The sequence below is a fragment of the Nipponia nippon genome, unplaced genomic scaffold (assembly GCF_047370975.1).
Source record: "Nipponia nippon isolate SJK-2023a ecotype South Korea unplaced genomic scaffold, ASM4737097v1 scaffold_8, whole genome shotgun sequence".
Lineage (NCBI taxonomy): Eukaryota > Metazoa > Chordata > Aves > Pelecaniformes > Threskiornithidae > Nipponia > Nipponia nippon.
Window position 1 is genome coordinate 34975763 of NW_028262402.1, and position 19321 is coordinate 34995083.

The window sequence follows — 19321 nt, forward strand, 5'->3', positions numbered from 1 at the left end:
AATACCATGAGAAGGTAGTAAGGAAAAAAAAAAAAAAAGACACTTCTTTCCTACACATTTCTTTCTTTTACCATCAGCTCATCGAGAAATGGCCCATCTAAAACAATTAGTGCATAATAGGCGATAAAGTGAGCAATATTACATCATATCATTGAGGCAGGGCATGAAAAAGTGAGGCTTTCCTCTTTGCTAGTTACACATTGTAGCAAAATTATTACAATTTTCACCTCAAAACTGTTATGGCCAGAGTCACCACTTTTTTAAAATAGCATTTCCATTTGACATCTAAAAGTAGGTATCATTTATTGCAGTAGGCCTTCAGAAGAGGTAACATATAGTACATGAATAAACTTTTTTCTTTCTTCTACTAGTGATTACATATTCTGTCTCTGTATGTCTCTGCATAAATATAAAATAATTCCACTGAGTTCCACAATTGCTCATTGCTGGAATTATCTCCAGAAAAAAAAAAAAAAAAAAAAAAGGATAAAATAAGTTCACAATTTTGATTCTGTATTTTCTTCTGATCAAATAGAACAGTATTTTTTTAGCTGAGTAACTTTTCAGAATAAACTGCACACAAGCATTTGAGAGGGAGGGCAAAATAGCACTGTAAATGTCACATTAAAGATGTGCCTAGAAACCATTAGAAATCAATCTAGAAACATTAAGTGTAGTGTCACTGTATTTATGTCATTGAAATAGTGTGACAACCTGATGCTGCTTCCTTCCTCAAAGATAATTTGAAACCATATGAACTTTCTCTCTTTCAGGAGACAAACTTTTTCATATCACATATAGTATATTGTTCATTGACAATATTCTGATAAAAGTTACTGGATAAGAGAACCTGGATCATCATTTCAACTATTTCATGTTTAAAAGCTGCCTCCAGCTTTTATTTCTGATAAACTTGTACAGGACTTATGAAATATTCTTGATTTAAAAAATTTATTCTCTACTTCAAGATAAAAACTGTGTAGAATTCTTTGTTTGTCAAACTCCAAAATTTCTAATTAAATTTTCAAGTACATTTCTATATTTTTGAGAAAAAACTAATTATGCTTTTTAATTCTTCTTTTTTGCATGTTTTTGGGTGTTTATCATTCTTTTTCATCTCAAAAGAATAGCATTTCTTCTTCAGCTATATATACATTATCTTATTCAATTAAGCTCTAAAAACTTAGCAGTGAAGAAAAACATTAAAATAGGGAAAAATAAAACCCAGATATAATTTCTTGAATAGAATAAAATAGAATAGAATAGAACAGAAAAGAATAGAATAGAATACTTGGAAGGGACCTACAACAATCATCTAGTCCAGCTGCCTGACCACCTCAGGGCTGACCAAAAGTTGAAGAATATTAAGGGCATTTTCCAAATGCCTCTTAAACACTGACAGGCATGTGGCATCAACCATCTCTCTAGGAAGCCTCCTCCAGTGTTTGACTACCCTCTTGGTAAAGAAATGCTTCCTATTGTCAAGTCTGAACCTGCTAATGTCAAGTTTGAACCTCCACTGTTGTATAAACAGTGATCTGAAGAAATAAAGAAGGCAGGCAAAGGGGCGTCAATAACTTGTCACTCTAAATTAAAAATTATTATATTTCCATTATTGAAATTTCAGAATTTTAGGTTTTATGAACAGTCCAGACCATGCTGATATACATTAGTCAATACATTGCAGATGCAGCTACTGACTTGGAGTGTTTGGGAGCCTTTCCAAAGTCCTCTGATTTTTTTCCGATTAAGTCCATGCAGTAAGGAAGAAAGAAATTATCAACAGCTGACATATATTCCCTTAAGCAATGTTTGGTTGAGTCTTACCATGCAGCTTCCCATCCTTTTGCATCTGTAGTTTGCATTAGCTTTACACTAAAGTAAAGCTCAGAGGAAAGTGGCCCTCTTTGCATGTAGTACCTGGCCTAAGGCCAAGCCTGAAGTCTTTAAGTAGAAGCATTGCACTGCAAAACAGTCTTACAGTTCTCAGCCACAGAAATCACTAATTTTAGGTTTACAAAGCCATTAAGATTCCCCATTGTGGAACTGTCAAGCTGTTAGCAATGCTCGAAGACCACAGCTCATGGGCCATTGAAGTCCCAAAAGCTTTTCTAATATGAACAGTTAGATTGAGGCCTCTCCAGTGCTTCTGGTATGAAGCCTGTTTACACCTCAATACATCTGGGAATGTTAAGAGCAAAAGAATGTGGAAATAAATACTTGAGGACAATTTAAAGGCTATGATGGCCTTGGCCACCTTAAGCTTTAATGAGACTGCTGGGGGCCCAGCTGGAGATTCCTCCTTACTATGGTTATACAAAGTTTGCTCATGGCTCCAATTTGTTGCTGAAGGAAATTCAGAAACAGACAAAAGAGAAAATGACTAATGAGGACATATTTAGTTGAAATAAGTAATCATTGTTGCTATGGCTATGAAAGATGTGACTGATATCTTAGGCTAAAGCCATAAGGTTGGGTTCTTTGTAACATGGAAAACCTGAAACACTGATGTTCCAGTAACAAAGGACTTCTGCTAGCCAGCATGCTGAATGTTCAACCCCATCTTCTTGCCTCCTTGTTCCTCTGTGCTATAACAGCCGCCAGGGAGTGCAGTTGAATAATACCTGTAGTAGCCTTCTTTCAGGGTAAGGGAACTGCCTTTCTGCCTTTCAGTAAAGCTGAAATACCATTCTACCTCCAACATCTGCATGGGCTCCAGTTGTGACTTCAGGGAAAGAAAATGAAACATACAAATGTTGATTTATAGCAGCACATCCTGTTACATAAACCCATAGTATGAGTTACATAAACCTACAATTGCCTACATGCACTGGATCAGATTGGGACTGAAACAACTGCACAGCACACGTGGCAGCATGCTCTTCCTAGCACTGGCTCTTTTAATGGACTCATTTGTGTGGTAGCTTGATTTTTTTCAAAGAAATAAGTTCCTTGCTTAAAGTGAGTGGTACGCATAAGACTTTTCAGAGTCCCTGAAAAGCAATTGAAAAGTGGATTCAGGCTTTCCTTTCCTGGAAAGAAAGGAAAGTTGGAAAGGCTTGTGTCTGTTGGAGGCATGCTCAGCACTTGTTCATTTCTGCTGCCATGTGGTAGAATGACAACTGTGACCTTCCCAGAGAGCTCCCAGGCAGTCCAGGCAGAGCACAACCCTTGGTAACTCACTATTTCTCCGTTAGTTATTACACTAAGTAATTAATTCAATTTATTTGCATACATTTCCAGAGACAGAAAAACTACCTCCTGACACAGGTGAATATATGGCACCAGAGGGCTGGAGTAATAGACATGTCATCCTCATAGGTAGTCCCCAGTGATTCTGCAACCTAAGCTAGTGTTTCAGTGTGGCACTGGGACTGTTCTGCTGTCCCAGTCTACCATTTCCTCCCATGTCCAAGCTCCCTAAACCCTTGTGAAGTGAGAAGGGAAAACCACTTACGACACTCAGGTTGGAATCCAGAAAATGTGGCACAGAATTTTATTTCTGAGGGAGGTTCCTGAAATAAAGCTACAGTCATTGCTTTTTAGTAACACAAAAATTCTAGAAATGGGAAAACACACCTTGTATTTGTTTTCACATTTTCATACTTCTTTTAAGCCCTTGGGAGAAAAGTCATGGACTGTTGTTAGAAAAATTTGTCATTTCTTACTTCTTTTCTGGATCAAAACTTGGCTACCTGAGCCTGATCTATACACAAAGAAGCCCTTCTTCCAATCTGGTGGAAATGATCCCCCAGTTTGTCCTCATACCTACTATAGAAGGCTGCCACAACAAAGCAGGTGTGCTTACGCAGACTGTGGCATGTCAACAATTACCTGAATTGTTTCTCCACTCATACAGGTAGTAAAGAAAATGTACTTTGGCAAACGATTTCCTGTTGATTTTCAGTGTTCTCAATTCAAGTTCCAGTTCACAAGTAACAGCAGGCCAGATGTGGAGTGTATGTGGCTACCTGCCAAAAGCTACAGCATATATGAAGCCCAACAGCACCTGAGAAGCTACCCAGGTAACTTCCCATGCTTTGAAAGAGGACTTTGAAAGACTACCATGTCTCCCCTGGACAGCTTCCTACCTTACAATTCTGCCTTCTGATGCCCCATCTGATGCCCCACTGCAATGATGCAGAGCAACTAGTTTACACATAAGAAGGGCAGCATGCCACTGAATGGCTCTGGCTGCTTTCATCTGTGTGCCCCAGAGAGACGTCTTTCTTGCTTAGCTTGAGTTGGCAACTTCCTTCCTCCAGGTATTGAGGACCGCTAAACCTGCATGCGTTAGACTCTTACTCCTCATTGTTTATATTTCTGGTGCAAAAGTGCTCATCTCCACAGGGAGATAGCATTATTAAAAGCCAGCTGAATGCAGCAGTCCAATTAAACCTCCTCCATTTTCGCTGTATTTATATGTAACATGAATTATTTCTTTGGTGTCTGGTGCCTTCTCTGGGTAAAAATTTGCTCCTGTAAGGCTTTCTGCTCATCTCATGCCCATATGAGGCTCAACTGCCCAAAAACTGTAACCAGATTGATGTAAGCATTTCACATACGCCATCATTGATGGGGCCCCTCAGCTTCCCACAAGTACAAGCATATCCCATGCCATGGGCAGACAGTGTTTCCATTAAGGAGTCCCATATGGACAAGAGTATGCTCACTGAAATGCACGGCAAAAATGTTAAAGGAGAAGCTCAAAATAATGCAGCCCAACAAGACCAAACAGACCCTATAGAAAGAGTTCATGCAGATCAGTGCTATATACAGGTAAATCTTGCCAGGAGGGATTTTGCCAGGGTGCCCTGGTTCAAGTGGATAATCATGATGCAATGTGCCAAGTGCAGTAGCTGTCAATGTGCTAGATCCCTGTTACTACTCGCAGATGTACACTAAGCCGCTTCAAAGCTTGGTCCCTTTATCTATTTTCTGATGGATACAGTCTCCTACTGGTACATACAAATCTTTGCAGTAGACAGAGAATTAGACAGAAAACAAATGAAAAAGCAGCAACAACCAACAACACAAAACCTTTTTTTAAATTATAGCTTCTTCATTTCTTTCTTAAATTTAGATGAGGAGAAAGCACAGTTTAACTCCTGCCTAAATGCTCTGTAAAAATAAAATATTTGGACCTTTTCAGGGAATGAGTTGCACCCATATGTAACAGTGTTTGTGATGTAGAGACAAGAGAGTTATCACACCAAAACAAATATTAAAGTCATGGTCAAAAGGAAACCTAGTGCATGCCAAAACTAATATAATTTTCTAATTCAATATAATTTACTGGAATAAGACATTTTTACTGAACAATTGTTCTTGCAAGCTCTCATTTGGTGCAGATTTTCACTCACCATTCTCTTCAAAACTCTCTGCAATGAGTCACATTGGACATCAGAGGCCCTTTCTTTGAAATTAGTCATAATAACCCACACGGCTGACACTTAGGAAGCCATATGCGGAGTTTTAAAGATCAGGTTTTGTTTTGTTTTTCACATGAGCTGATGGCCTGATAGATGGGCTTATTTTAACAACAGAGAAAAAAAATCATAAATACTTTTGGCAGCTACACTAGTCTTAACAATAAGACAGTGAAAACTTCCACTCTCAATGACCAAATTGTCTTAAAAAGAGTGAGTCGTGATGGCCATTTTCAGTATTCATGAGCTGGAAGAAGGAAACAAAATTCTAGGGAACGATTACTCTGATTTCCACTCCAGTGGTTCAGGCACTTGCCCTGCTGAGGGGACAAACAGTACAAGAAAAAAAAATTCCTAGAGGATATCTGGGGTATTATGGATTAGTTACCTGAGCCTAAATAGTCATCCTTAGAGAGATGAGGTTCCTGCATGAAACCTTACAGAAAGGTTCCCTTTTTCTGTCGCAACCTGTAGGATTTCTTCTCTGGGTAAGAGATTTCTTTCTTCTATTTCTTCTTCCCTCCTCTTCTGTTGCTCAGACAGCAACACTGAGGGAATCGCAATATGAAGCGTTAGTAGAAAATGCTACTGCTAACCCAAGGTATGAAGCTTACAGAAAGCATTTTTTGGCTAAACTTAGAATCTGTTCCAAGCGTGGGGAGATGTTTTGAAACAAGCGAGAGAGAAAAAGAAAAGATAGCAATAGCAGACAGATGCCAGGAAAAGCACGGACTAGTGGAAAGACTGCACAAAAAGAAGTGGACAAAACACATAAGCATAGGATCTATCTAGTCAATGGTCTTAAATGCAATGATGGATAGCTGTATGTATAAATACCTAGGAAACCAAGCATGTCCACAGAAGCAGAGTGCAGTGGGCTGACTCCGGCTGGATGCCAGATGCCCACGAAGTCACTCTATCACTTCCTATCTCAGCTAGACACAGGAAGAAAAATACAATGAAAGGGTCATGGTTCAAGATAAGGACAGGGAGATCACACCGCAATTACCATCACATAGAATCATGGAATCATAGAATCATTAAGGTTGGAAAAGACCTTTAAGATCATCGAGTCCAACCATTAACCTATGGCTGCCAAGTCCACCACTAAACCATGTCCTCGAGCACCATGTCTACCCTTCTTTTAAATACTTCCAGGGATGGAGACTCAACCTCTTCCCTGGACCTGGAACACCTCCTCCCCTGCCTTCTTCACTGACCTTGGTGACTGCTGAGTTGTTTCACATATTCTTACTCCTCTCTCTCTGGCTTCTGTTGTGCAGCAGGTGTTTTTTCCCCTTCTAAAATATGTTATCACAGAGGTGTTACCACCATCGCCGACAGGCTCAGCTTTGGTCAGCAGCGGGTCTGTCTTGGAGCTGGCTGGCATTGACTCTATCAGACATAGGAGAAGCTTCTAGCAGCTTCTCACAGAAGCCACCCCTGTAGCCTCCCCACTACCAAAACCTTGCCATGCAAACCCAATACACAGAGGAACAGTAGTGGGGTTTCGAAAGATGAGATACTATGAGAGCAGACCACAAGAGATAAATATAATTAGGAAGTTTATTGCCAAAAGCCGCTGTTCGGTTTTAACTGGAAGATCAAAGTAAGAACAGTCTGGGTGACATGAGCAAGAAAGAAGGAACAGGTTTCCAATTACTTTTGTGCTTTATTACACCAGCAAACTGACAATGATATACATACACACCAGCACCCTGATCACCACAAACTGCAGCCTGCAATGGTTATTCCTCCGCTATATAACATTTGTTTTCCAGCTTTTCTGGCAAATATTAATTCACTTCTGTTGTTAGAAAGAAATTATGACAGATGGTATAACAGAAGTTTCTTATCCAAACCTGAAGGTAAATTCGTGTCTAAAAGGAGAGAAGATACACTGAACCTCCCAGATAATTAATTATCATAATTGGAAACCTCTTTACGATCCACGACACACACAAGTTACCTGGCACTTGCACTGAACTCCAGGTATTACTGTATTTCAAACATTTGTTACATGCAAAGAATTCATAAGGAGGCAACAAAGCAAGATGATTATGATGTATCCTGCCTTCGCTATCAATAGGGCTAAAAATGAAAGCTTCTTTCAGGGTCTCAGTTACCTTCTCAGGGAAATGCCAGGGGAATTTTAATGGCCATTAAGAGTCCCAGCTGTATTGCAAAAGTTGGTCTAATGTATTGGCCCTAATACAGTGCCTCTTCCCATCACAGCAGAATTGGCTGTTACTGTTATACATGGATTATGTCTATTTTTCCCCTCCTTTACAAAATTTAAGTCTGTGATGTTCTCATCAGGGGAAATGATGATAGAGTTACAGAGGTCTGTGATTAAATTTGCTCAGTAGCAATCTGTAAATAACCTGCAGCATACCGTTTCCATTTTTTGTTTCATTCTGTAACCTGCACTGAGTGTTGACTTCCAAGTACTGTTCAGCAAAAAGGAAAAGCACACAGCTGACTGATTGGTCCTCATTCTCTGAAATGAAAAATGATGAGCAGAAAGTCATCACAGGAAACCCCAGAAAAGAAACCAATTTCAAACCCATGCATCTCCCCTACATTTTCACCTGACTACTGCAAATAGCTTTTGTGTTGTGCCTTGTCCTCGTCATAGGTCAACAAGGACAACTGCCTTGTATTTAAAAGAAAGCTGATTGTTGAACTCAGTGATCTCTGCAGAGTGAGGAGGCACACCAAAATGACTGCCCGTTCATGGGTGATTAGAGTCAATAACGCTAGAACCCTGCGTTGTCTTCATCTATCTTTTTCTTGTCCATAAAATGAGCTGAGTTTTGCATTGGGCTTTGACAGAACAGAGAGAGCAGGGCTTCTTCTGAACACCCCTCCTGTACCAGTCAGACCTCACTGTTGACAGAGGACTCAAAAGCTGTACTTCTAGGCTGCAGGACAGCCTTGACAACAGTGGGATAACCTAGGGACACCCCAGATGAAAGCAACTCTGTAAAGATCTCCATCTAGGTGTTTCCAGACCACATGGCATGTTTGTTTTCTGAGATTTCATCGTTTTTCCCAGGACTGAAGAGCTGCTTCTGCTCAGTGGAGCCTGGAAGGTGGAAGTGCTTGGAGATCTTTCTCACTAGCCTCTGGCAGTTTTTCATTTCTCTGATCTTTGTGCATTTGTATTCATGGAATTTGTTATTGTTGCTTAACTTGCCAGAGAATCATTGGACTGAAGCACCTCTCTTCATTTCTCTAACTAGTGCCATTTGACCTGCTATACAGTTTCATCCAGCCTCCACTTTTGAATGGATTTTCTCACAAGTGGCAATCTCTAACAGGGTCACTTTGAGAGGCAACCCCATTGCATGTTACCTTGCACCATAATGAGGGCAATTTCAAAAGGCATTCAGTCAAAAGAAAGGGTGTTTTCTGCAAGAGGCTTGTGTCCTGGGTTTTCGCTTGTCCTTATGGGTGGCTGAAGCTATTGAAACATCTCAATCTATGTCTTGTAATCATGTCAGTTTTGTGTTTCACAGTGGCAGAAGTTGCAGCACTAGGAGGGTACTCTTAGCAGCCACTGGGAATTCTGCAAGTTTAAGGGGAGCTGAATTGCCCCTCAGGAAAATGGGAGTATCCCCGCTTTCTCAGGCAGGCCTTTTCAGAAGATTTCTATTTACTTGACCATGACATGAACAGATAGGAAGGGACAGACAAAGAAGGAAAACAGGGAAGCTGTCAGTGTCCTATTCATACTAATCTGTTTTTCAAGTTACTAGGAGGCTGTGATTTGCACTGTATATCAGATTAGAACTTTTCCTCTACTGTAGCAACACCTTGGCTGTATACTTGCTAATCAAAAGTCCTTTGACATTCGTGCCGTAAGGCCTTGTGTCTTTTCCCTATCTCTGCCTTTCCTCCTCTCTCTTTCTCATTTAAAGCTCACAAAAGTGGCTGGATTGATACCCTTTGAAACTCAGTGTCCATAGAAAAGGTGCAGCATGGGTGGCTGTAGTGCCTCCCTTCCGCATAAGCAGCAACACTGCTTTTTAAGGAAGCTACTTACTGCTAAGCCTCAGCCTTGTTACAAGGAGACCATACCTACAAAAGGACAGACAAATCCTTCTCCAAAATGTGAGTGTGAGAGCTCTCTGTAGGCACTGCCAAAACAGTACCAGGTTTTATTAACAATTTTGTGATGTTACCATTCAGCTACAGTGAACCTCATGGAGATCAACAACATATGTTGTATTATTATGTTTCAAAATGCAAAATGAATGTGAGTAGAAGCATTTTATTCAGTTTGGCTACTTTGTACCAGAATCATAAAAAACAGCAAAGGTGAGATCGGTTCACTTAACTAGACAGTTGCCACAGTGGAAAAAAAAAAAAAAAAAAAAAAAGCAAGCATATTTTTAAACCTGCAGTAAGGGACCATACCTTCTTTGAGTTTTACTATTTCTACCTACTTCGTTTCCCATGCAGAAAAAAAAAGTCAGGGTAAAGAATCCTTGATGAGAAACATCTCACCTATAGCTGCTAAGGCTCTTTCTTATGCTTGTCTGTAGAACCATAACATATTTTTTAGTAACTTTTAGATTAAATGAGGGCCACTGGAGCTCCATGTTCCCATCACCATTTATTTCAGAGGATAAATAGTTATGGAAAGAGGAATATATTTCCTTGAGGAAGTGGACTAGAAACATGCAGAACTGGATATGTACTAAATTAAGGTTGTGTTTTCCAGCTTTTCTTTGTGATTAGGGATGCTAGACAGATTGTTTTTATCTTCCTTATGTTTTTTGATACAAAATAAAGTTCTGATGGTGTTGATGAAAAGTAAGAAATGAAACCCTGATATGTATTCTTTGTATCCAGCTAATCCTAATTCTCTGTGGAAAATAACACAGGATTTATAAGCCAAGTTTGTCCTTTATGCTTAGCAAATATGGTAACACCAGTGAGAAAATAAACTGAGCTAATCATTACATAATAGTTCTGAAGATATGCAGTTAAAACTGAGTATGTTAGAAAATCTTTTTTAAAATGTTTAAAAAAAAGAATTAATAAAATATACTTTGAGACATGAGAAGCAAGTGAATTGCTCAGGCATCTAGGCAGTTCAGCATGAAATTATCTTATTTTCAGAAGCAAAAATAGTTAGTCATTTCATGGCCATATCAGATTCCATATAGTTATTGCATACCTTCTACTTGTTTCATTTATGTAAATGAGTACACTTTCCCTATCACTCCATAATAAAGATAGGTACACACAATGACAGTTGCAGAGAAAGACGCCCACCCATACACAAAGACTGGAAAAGAATGACACTTGTCTAGAGATACAGGGCTCACATGGTTTCATCTAGCACTAAGGAAGCTGACACGGTAATAAAGATTCAATCCAACAGGTTTCAGTTGTCAGCAGCATCATTGTATAGGTTCCAATGAGGCAAAGAAGATTCAGCGAAGACTGAATTCACATCGTAAAAACTTTAGTACAGACCAGAAGCAGCATAATTATCCATTCTGTTCCTTCAGCCCAAATGAAGAAGGGAGGGAAGGCTAGGGAGAGATGAGCTAACTGATGACTTTGACTACTTTGACAGAGCCAGACTCTTCTCAGAGGTACACAGCAAAAGGATAAGATGCGATGGACAAAATCTGCACCAAGGGAAATTCTGATTAGATACAAGAAACAAAAGTCACAGTGAGGATGGCTGAACATCAGAACAGGTTACTCAAAGCAGCTGTGGAATATCTTTGGAGGTACTCCAAATTAGACTGGACAACTGGAGCAACCTGAACTGACCGTGAAGTTGGTTTTGCTTTGAGCAGATCAGACCAGATGACCTTATACATTCGGTAATTTTGTGATTGCAAAAGCTATGTAGTCTTGGGTATCTTGATAACAGGGAAGCACCTGGTACAGCCAAATCATTAGTGTCCCACTGAAAATACCCTTATGTTTCCAGTGTTTCAGAAAAGGGCCAGATGTTTATTGAACAAGTTCAAGTAACTGGGCACTCAAAGATCATATGCACTTTGAAGATAGATTGATTAACACAATAGTGTTTCTTGAGAAACCCATCTACAAGCCAAATCATTCCTGACCCGTCCTTTAGGCGTAAATATGAATGTCTGGCCTCAAGAAAAGATATGGAAATAATGAAAACCAAGCTACACAGATCTAAGTGGATCCACCAAAGGCCAAAGATAGAGGTGGAGACTATTGGTCCCGGAGAGCTTAATCATGGCAAGTTCCCACAGTGCCTAAGCTCTCACCCATCACTCTGTCCATTTTTATGAGGAACTCTGGAAGGAGACTGGAAAGCTCAGTACCAAAAGATTTGAGTCAACAGTAGTTTAAATCATGCTGAGGAGATGTCGAAATACTACCTGAAATGTCCCATTGTGCTCCTTCTGCTTTATAGGCACCCACGGGAGGCAGCAGGTTAGCACCCATACAGTTTCAAGTTTCATAGCGAGATTGATCAGACGCTAGCTCAGATCAGAAAAGATCTGAACAGAAGGCTTCTATTTTAGCCAAAAACTTGACTTACCTATTCAGGTAGTCCTTACAGGAATCATAGTTCTTCAAGAGCGATGGAGTGGCAATTTCCCATTCTACACAACGTTCTGCCCATGAACACAGGATGCTTTGTATGGGTAAATGGGTAAACATAAATGTCCATTTAAGCAAATACATGGTACCCAGAGGACCACCATTTTCTCAAAATAGCTCTCTTCACTCCTTTGCCTTTGATGTTTTTTAAGGGGACAATTCTACTTGCACCAGCCTAGTAATATTGTAATAGCCATGGTAAGTGTAATAGAGACTGCACATCCCAGAATTTGTAGGGTTTCAACACCCTGGGAATCATCCAAATGAATAACCAACATGAATTTGGTCTCAGAGCTCAGCGTATTATTCAAGTGAAATAACTTGTCTGTTACTTTCATTGGGTGACGGTTTTGTTGTTTTGGTTTTTGGGGTTTTTTTTTTGCAAACTTCTACCTACTTTGTAAAAAGCCATCACTTATATAGGACTCTTATTCCCAAAGGCCTTGCATTGTTCTTGGTGAATATTCATATGTATGCATAACATATATGTTAAATATTGTTATGCTAAGGCATCTGGAGGCCAGGGGTTAAATGTGCCTATGGAGAAGAAAGATGCAGCAGCTGTTTTCACTCAGCACTCAAGACCGATGGTAGAATTTGTCTCCCTGTCCACCTCTCTCTCTGTGTGCAGCTGTGTAAAAGCAGTCCTATTTAGCTATTGATAACGTGATTCTGCAACGGTATTTCCAGGGAGTAGCATCATTCCCATTGCCATTGTCATCTTGGGATTCACAAGGAGTCTTCATATGACACTTGCTAGTTGATAAGAGAGGAGGTCTGTAAGTGTCAAAAGTGGGGGGTTTTTTCCTAGCTTGTCTCATGATGAGGTTTTATGCTCACACTAGAACCACTTCCCTTAGCAAGGAATAAAGCAATAAAGGGTGATCCGTCTTCATGTTTACTCAATATATGTGCTGACCTCCTTGGGAGTGTTTGCTGCTCTTCAAGCTAACTTCCTGGAGCATTTACCAGGTGGCATAGATGCCTGCTATGACTGAACGTACGCAGTCTTGGGCACGTTTGGAATACACATACTCTTTTACATCCTACTGTTAAATTTTTTGTCCATAATTGTATTGTGTGTAATGAATCAGATGTGGTCACGCCAGCTACTCTCCTTTCTCCAATACCTTCCTGCCCTTTTGACAGCCTTAGCTGTAACTGCTGCTGGCAGAGTTTATTTATTCTCTTCTTATCAATGGTGGCAGTCAGAGTAAAGGCTGTTAGCAAGGATTATTTGACTTTATTTTCTCAATGGAGGAATAATGTTCTAAGTCTCCTTTTCCTGCTGCCTTTTTCCCTTTTGTTGGAGATAGTTTTCCTTCAACAGTAAAGAGAAAATATGATAACAGAATACCAGAAATAGAAAAAGCTGTTGTCATATTTGACATTTTCAGCAAAAGAAACAGAGTCTGCAACAGAAAATAGATGGTTTACTACTTCCTTCCCTTTTTCAACCTGTTTTTGTGAACTGCAATATCCACAATCTTGTAGCAGAAGTATTTAGAGGCTGATGATAGCAAAGCTAAGACCAGATGACCCAATACTTCATTTCCATCTGTACATCCTGCAAAAAGTAAAGAAACAAGATGGAGTGAAAAGCAGAGTGCTGAGAAAGGCAGCTACGGTTCCAGTACTACCACATGAAAAAAAAGGAAGTATTATCAACAGCAGTCAGTACGGGATTATTGGTTATATTTTCAGTTTGGATGTCCCACTGCAGCTTCTTACCACAGCACACACAGCATTCAGCTGTATCTGTCAAGAGACAGCAGACTGATGGTTGTTACATGCCTAATATGCTCTCTTCATCCGCCCTGAATATTTGCTGTCTTTCCATCCTATGTAGTAGCATATGGTGAGATGGTCCACTGCCTTACATTCTGTTAGTGGCTTAAAACTCATCAAACAGTGTGTATAAGATGAGATTTTCCTCAAAACATTGCAAAGGATTCCAAGCTAGAAACCCAAATACAATGTTTGGCTTTATGACAGTCTGGGTTTTAATAATTAGATAACGCGATCTATGTGAACCTCATTCTCAGAGACAATAAAACATTTTCTACCCCAGGACAATTAATTGAATTAATATTGAAATGTCAGCCCATGTAGCCTTTTGTCTATCTTGCACTCAGGAGGAAGCCAGACACTGTGGATAAGCAGGCCCAAAACTCTGTGGAAGGCATGAAGTTATTTTAGGAGCAACTCATGAACGTTTCACAAGGTAAGCACAATAAAATCCTGCACTAACAATAGTCATATTTGAAATGCATTAACATTAAAACAGCTCAACAGTTACCTGGCACTTGAAAATAAGAAGTCATTTATATTGGTTGTATTTCTATCTTCTTCTATGCCCCCCCCCCCCTCAGGGATTAGTAGTTTCCAATCCTGTGAAAATACTTTGTCTTCTTTTCTGAGAATACACAAGACAAATGGATTTTTTAGAAGGAACACCATTTTGCTTTCTTCACTTACTTCCTTTTGGAATAGCTGGCCACAAGGAAACTATTTGCAGAAGGGCTCTCATCTCACAGTGGGAGGCAGAGTGCCTATTTTCTCCACTACAGTGCTGGGTTGTGGTACTGCCTAAACCTCTTTGTTCATCCTCAGCTGAAGCAGCACTGCAGACAGAGGTAGAGAAGTCCAATCATCTTTTCCTCCCCAGGTACCAAGAAATGCCTTAAAAAATTCAAAATACATTTTGAGTGCAGTCAGTAACATTTTTAATAGCTCATTTCATCTTCAGAAGCAAGCCACTCCCAATATTGCTTGTCAAATTATGCACCTACATAATGAACTAATGAGCACTGGTTGACTAGTAGCCTTGCAGCATGGACCTCCTTCCCCCAGCATTTGTTTAGTAGAAATACACACTCAAATGACTGAAAATTCAATGTCTGAACTGTGATTGCACCCCTCTATTTATAACTTCATATATATTAAAATGATTCCCTGACAATCCAAAAAGGTGTAGGGCTACCAGTGATAGCCACTGGCAGCTCCATGCTAAAAGCAATATAATTTACTGTCCCCCTTGACAGCTGTAATGTTTAATTATGTGACCTCAATTAACCAGCCCTAGAAATAAAGGGATTTCCTGTCCTTTCACTATCCTGTACTTTTATATTATCTGTACAAACCCCAGTTGTCTCCTGGTTTGTATCATAGATATTTGATCTTTCTTTCTACTTTCTGAATTATAATTGCCTAAAATTATCTTTATTCAACACTTAGATCTAAGAATACTTACATTCCATTACCATCAATCTGGCTGTTTTCTAAGGAAAGCTAAGGTTAGAAGAAGTAACAGCCTACTAAATGGAATCAAAAGGACTTTTCACAGCCAGATTCCTCTCTCCCTCTCTCCACTTCCCAGGTCAACACAGAAACAAGATAGCAGCAAGAATTAAAGCTCTTCTCATAGTCTCTTTCTTAACAGCATAATTCTCTCCAGCTGAGCCCAGCCACATTTCCAAGGGCAAAGAAAGTCCACTAATTATTTTGCTCAGGGTTTCAGTGTTAACCCTTGATATATAAGTCTATAAAATTTCCCATCTATTTGTACTTGCAACTTGAGTCTAATTTACTTTATACTGCAAGTATTCATAGCATAGAAAATACCAAAACCTGCCCTGTTTAGCCATACAAGAAATGAAAAAAATAATTACCATAATGAAGTGAGATGATGTTCTTATAGCCTGGAAAACTCCTCTGATATACTCTTATGAAGCATTATAAGATATAGGGTAGTTTTGTTAGCAGCCACTTCTGTCAATACTGAAATATTAAAGGAACACATGTTACTCTTAAATGTCAACCAAACATTAATATTATGACAATAGGATAACAAGTTGTGGTTTCATGATGTCCAAATTGAAAAAAAAAATAATCTGTGGTGTTGGGATAGTGCATTTTAGCAAGTGTGCTGATAAAATCATATTATTTAAGATGTCCTCACAATGCCACTGTAGAGTACTTGTAAATCATTATTTCTATAAGATAGGTATAAAAAAATGAGGATACGGGATAACATTCAAAATTTTGGAAGTGATTCTTTATTTTGAAGGGCATTACTTTGAAGGACATCACCCTAGCTAGGTGGTGTCACTGAGAAATAGTGTTATTGCATGAGCTGAACACCCATATCTCTACCTGGAATCAAAAATCAGTTCAACTTCTTAGTCAAATATTTTCTCGGGGCCAACCAGAGAGTACATTACTGTATTCAAGTTTTTGCAAGTTATGCTTTATTCTTTATGACTACTGTCTGGTAAAGAGGACCATGTACTTTGCTCCCAAAGATAGATCAACTCTTCACATAACAGTTTTCACATGGGCTATCAGTTTGTGCTCCCTCATGCCACAAGTGGGTGTGATCTCTGTTCAGAAATTGGCCTGTATTGGGTTTGTGTAGCAAGGTTTTGGTAGTGGGGAGGCTGCAGGGGTGGCTTCTGTGAGAAGCTGCTAGAAGCTTCCCCTATGTCCAATAGAATCAATGCCAGCTGGCTCCAATACAGACCCACCACTGGTCAAGGCCAAGCCCATCAGCGACAGTGGAAGCACCTCTGTGATAACGTATTTAAGAAGGGAAAAAGTTGCTGTGCAACAGCAGTTGCAGCCAGAAGAGAGGAGTGAGAATAAGTGAGAGAAACAGCTCTGCAATGACCAAGGTCAGTGAAGAAGGCAGGGGAGGAGGTCCTGAAGCAGAGATTCCCCTGCAGCCCCTGGTGAAGATCACAGTGAGGCAGGCTGTCCCCCTGCAGCCCATGAAGGTTAACGGTGGAGCAGATATCCACCTGCAGCCCATGGAGGACCACACACTGGAGCAGGTTTATGCCTGAAGAAGGCTGTGATCCTGTGGAGACCTTGTGCTGGAGCAGGCTCCTGGCAGGACCTGTGACCCCGTGGAGAGAGGAGCCCACGCTGCAGCAGGTTTGCTGGCAGGACTTGTGACCCTGCAGGGGACGCGCACTGGAGCAGTCTGTTCCTGAAGGACTGCACCCCGTGGAAGGTACCCACACTGGAGCAGATTGTGAGGAACTGCAGCCTGTGGGAAGGACTCACGTTGGAGAAGTTCATGGAGAACTGTCTCATGTAGGAGGGACCCTACACTGAAGTCGGGGAAGAGTGTGAGGAGTCCTCCCCCTGAGGAGGAAGGAGCAGCAGCAACAATGTGTGATGAACTGATCACAACCCCCATTCCCCATGCTGCTGGGGGAAAGAAGGTAGAGAAAATCTGGAGTAACGTTGAGCTCAGGAAGAAGGGAGGGGTGGGGGAAGGTGTTTTAAGATTTAGTTTTTATTTCTCATTATCCTACTGTGATTTGTTTGGTAACACATTAAACTAATTTCCCCTAGTCAAGCCTGTTTTGCCCGTGATGGTAATTGGGGAGTGATCTCTCCCTGTCTTTATCTCAATTCATGAACCTTTCATTACATTTTCTCTCCCCTGTCCAGCTGAGGAGGGGAGTGATTGAGCATCTTTGGTGGGGACCTGGCATCCAGCCAGGGGTCAGCCCACCATATGGCCCCGTAGTTCACTGAGGTAAGTCACCATTCACCTCTTTAACCAGCATACTTCAACTCAGCTGCATTTTCAAACCAAAAACCTTATCTGACTGCAAAAGCCCTGTGCTTCAAAGATGCAGAGGGGCCCACTTAATTCCCTGAGTATGGATCAAGATCTGCAGCCAGGTTATCAACACTGATTTTTAGTTTAAAAGCTATACACAAGTTTTTTAACTTTAAAGATTATAAGGATAGAGTCACTTATTGAATATTTTTTGACTGTATGTGTGAATGAGAGTATGCCACATAACACCCCAAGAGTGATCGTAAATTTGACTGTGTACTTCTCAACTGCTAGAGATGTCATGGAAGTGTATTGGATCACCTTTTTCTTTTTTTTTTTTTTTTTTTTTGTGCCAATTATTGTTCTATCTTTTCTTCTAAAGATTTCCAACACTGTAATTCTCTGTGCTCTAGCCCTGTGTTTTCCAACTAGTATGTAATTCACACAGTGAAAAATGTTTAAGAGATCTACTCTGTAATTATCTTCCTCCTTGTAGCCTTTTAAAAGAGATCTTCTATTTTTCTCCCAGTGACTGAGCATCACACTTGTAAAACTGTGTTGGCCTATCACACAGAAGAGTTAACTCAGTAAATTCAGCAAATACAGTTTGGAGACAGTGGTAGTTGTAAATCTCCAAGAAAACAGGATTAAAAAACTGGAATAATTTTATCACAAGTTGCACTTAAGAAAAAAATCCAAGTTAGGATTCAGTATGGAGGGAAATAGAATCATAGAATCGTCAAGGTTGGAAAAGACCCTTAAGATTATCGAGTCTAGCCATTAACCTAACACTGCCAAATTGACCACTAAACCATGTCCCTAAGCACCACATCTACATGTCTTTTAAATACCTCTAGAGGTGGGGACTCAACCACTTCCCTTGGCAGCCTCTTCCAATACTTGACAACCCTTTCGGTGAAGAAGTTTTTCCTAATACTCAACCTAAACCTGTCCTGGCGCAACTTGAGGATGTTTCCTCTTGTCCTATCGCTTGTCACTTGGGAGAAGAGACCGACTCCCACCTCGCTACAACCTCCTTTCAGGTAGTTGTAGAGAGCAATAAGGTCTCCCCTCAGCCTCCTCTTCTCCAGACTAAACAACCCCAGCTCCCTCAGCTGCTCCTCATATGAGTTGTTCTCTAGACCCTTTGCCAGCCTCCTTGCCTTCTTTAGACACGTTCCAGCATCTCAGTGTCCTTCTGGAAGTGAGGGGCCCAAAACTGAACACAGTATTCAAGATGTGGCCTCACCAGTGCCGAGTACCAGGGGATGATCGCTTCCCTAGTCCTGCTGGCCACACTATTCCTGACACAAGCCAGGATGCTGTTGGCCTTCTTGGCCACCTGAGCATGCTGCTGTAGCAGCCTGTAGCGTTGGATGGGGTTGTTGTGACCCAAGTGCAGGACCCGGCACTGAGCCTTGTTGAACCTCATGCAATTGGCTTCAGCCCATCGATCCAGCCTATCCAGATCCCACTGTGGAGCCTTCCTACCCTCCAGCAGATCAACACTCCCAGCCAACTTGGTGTCACCTGCAAACTTACTGAGGGTGCACTCAATCCCCTCATCCAGATCATTGATAAAGACACTAAAGAGGACTGGACCCAGTACTGAGCCCTGGGGAACACCACTTGTTACTGGCTGCCAACTGAATTTAACTCCATTCACCAAAACTCTTTGGGCCTGGGCATCCAGCGTTTTTTTTTTGCC

General features: G+C 40.6%; 1 long non-coding RNA gene across 1 annotated transcript; it reads right to left on the reverse strand.

Moving 5' to 3' along the window:
* Positions 1-12635: 12635 nt before the first annotated feature.
* Positions 12636-15430, reverse strand: LOC148050563 (uncharacterized). Its single transcript, XR_015701113.1, has 3 exons — positions 15292-15430; positions 14517-14720; positions 12636-13605 (listed from the first exon to the last, which is right to left on the reverse strand). It is a non-coding gene; the product is annotated as an uncharacterized LOC148050563 (long non-coding RNA).
* Positions 15431-19321: the final 3891 nt, after the last annotated feature.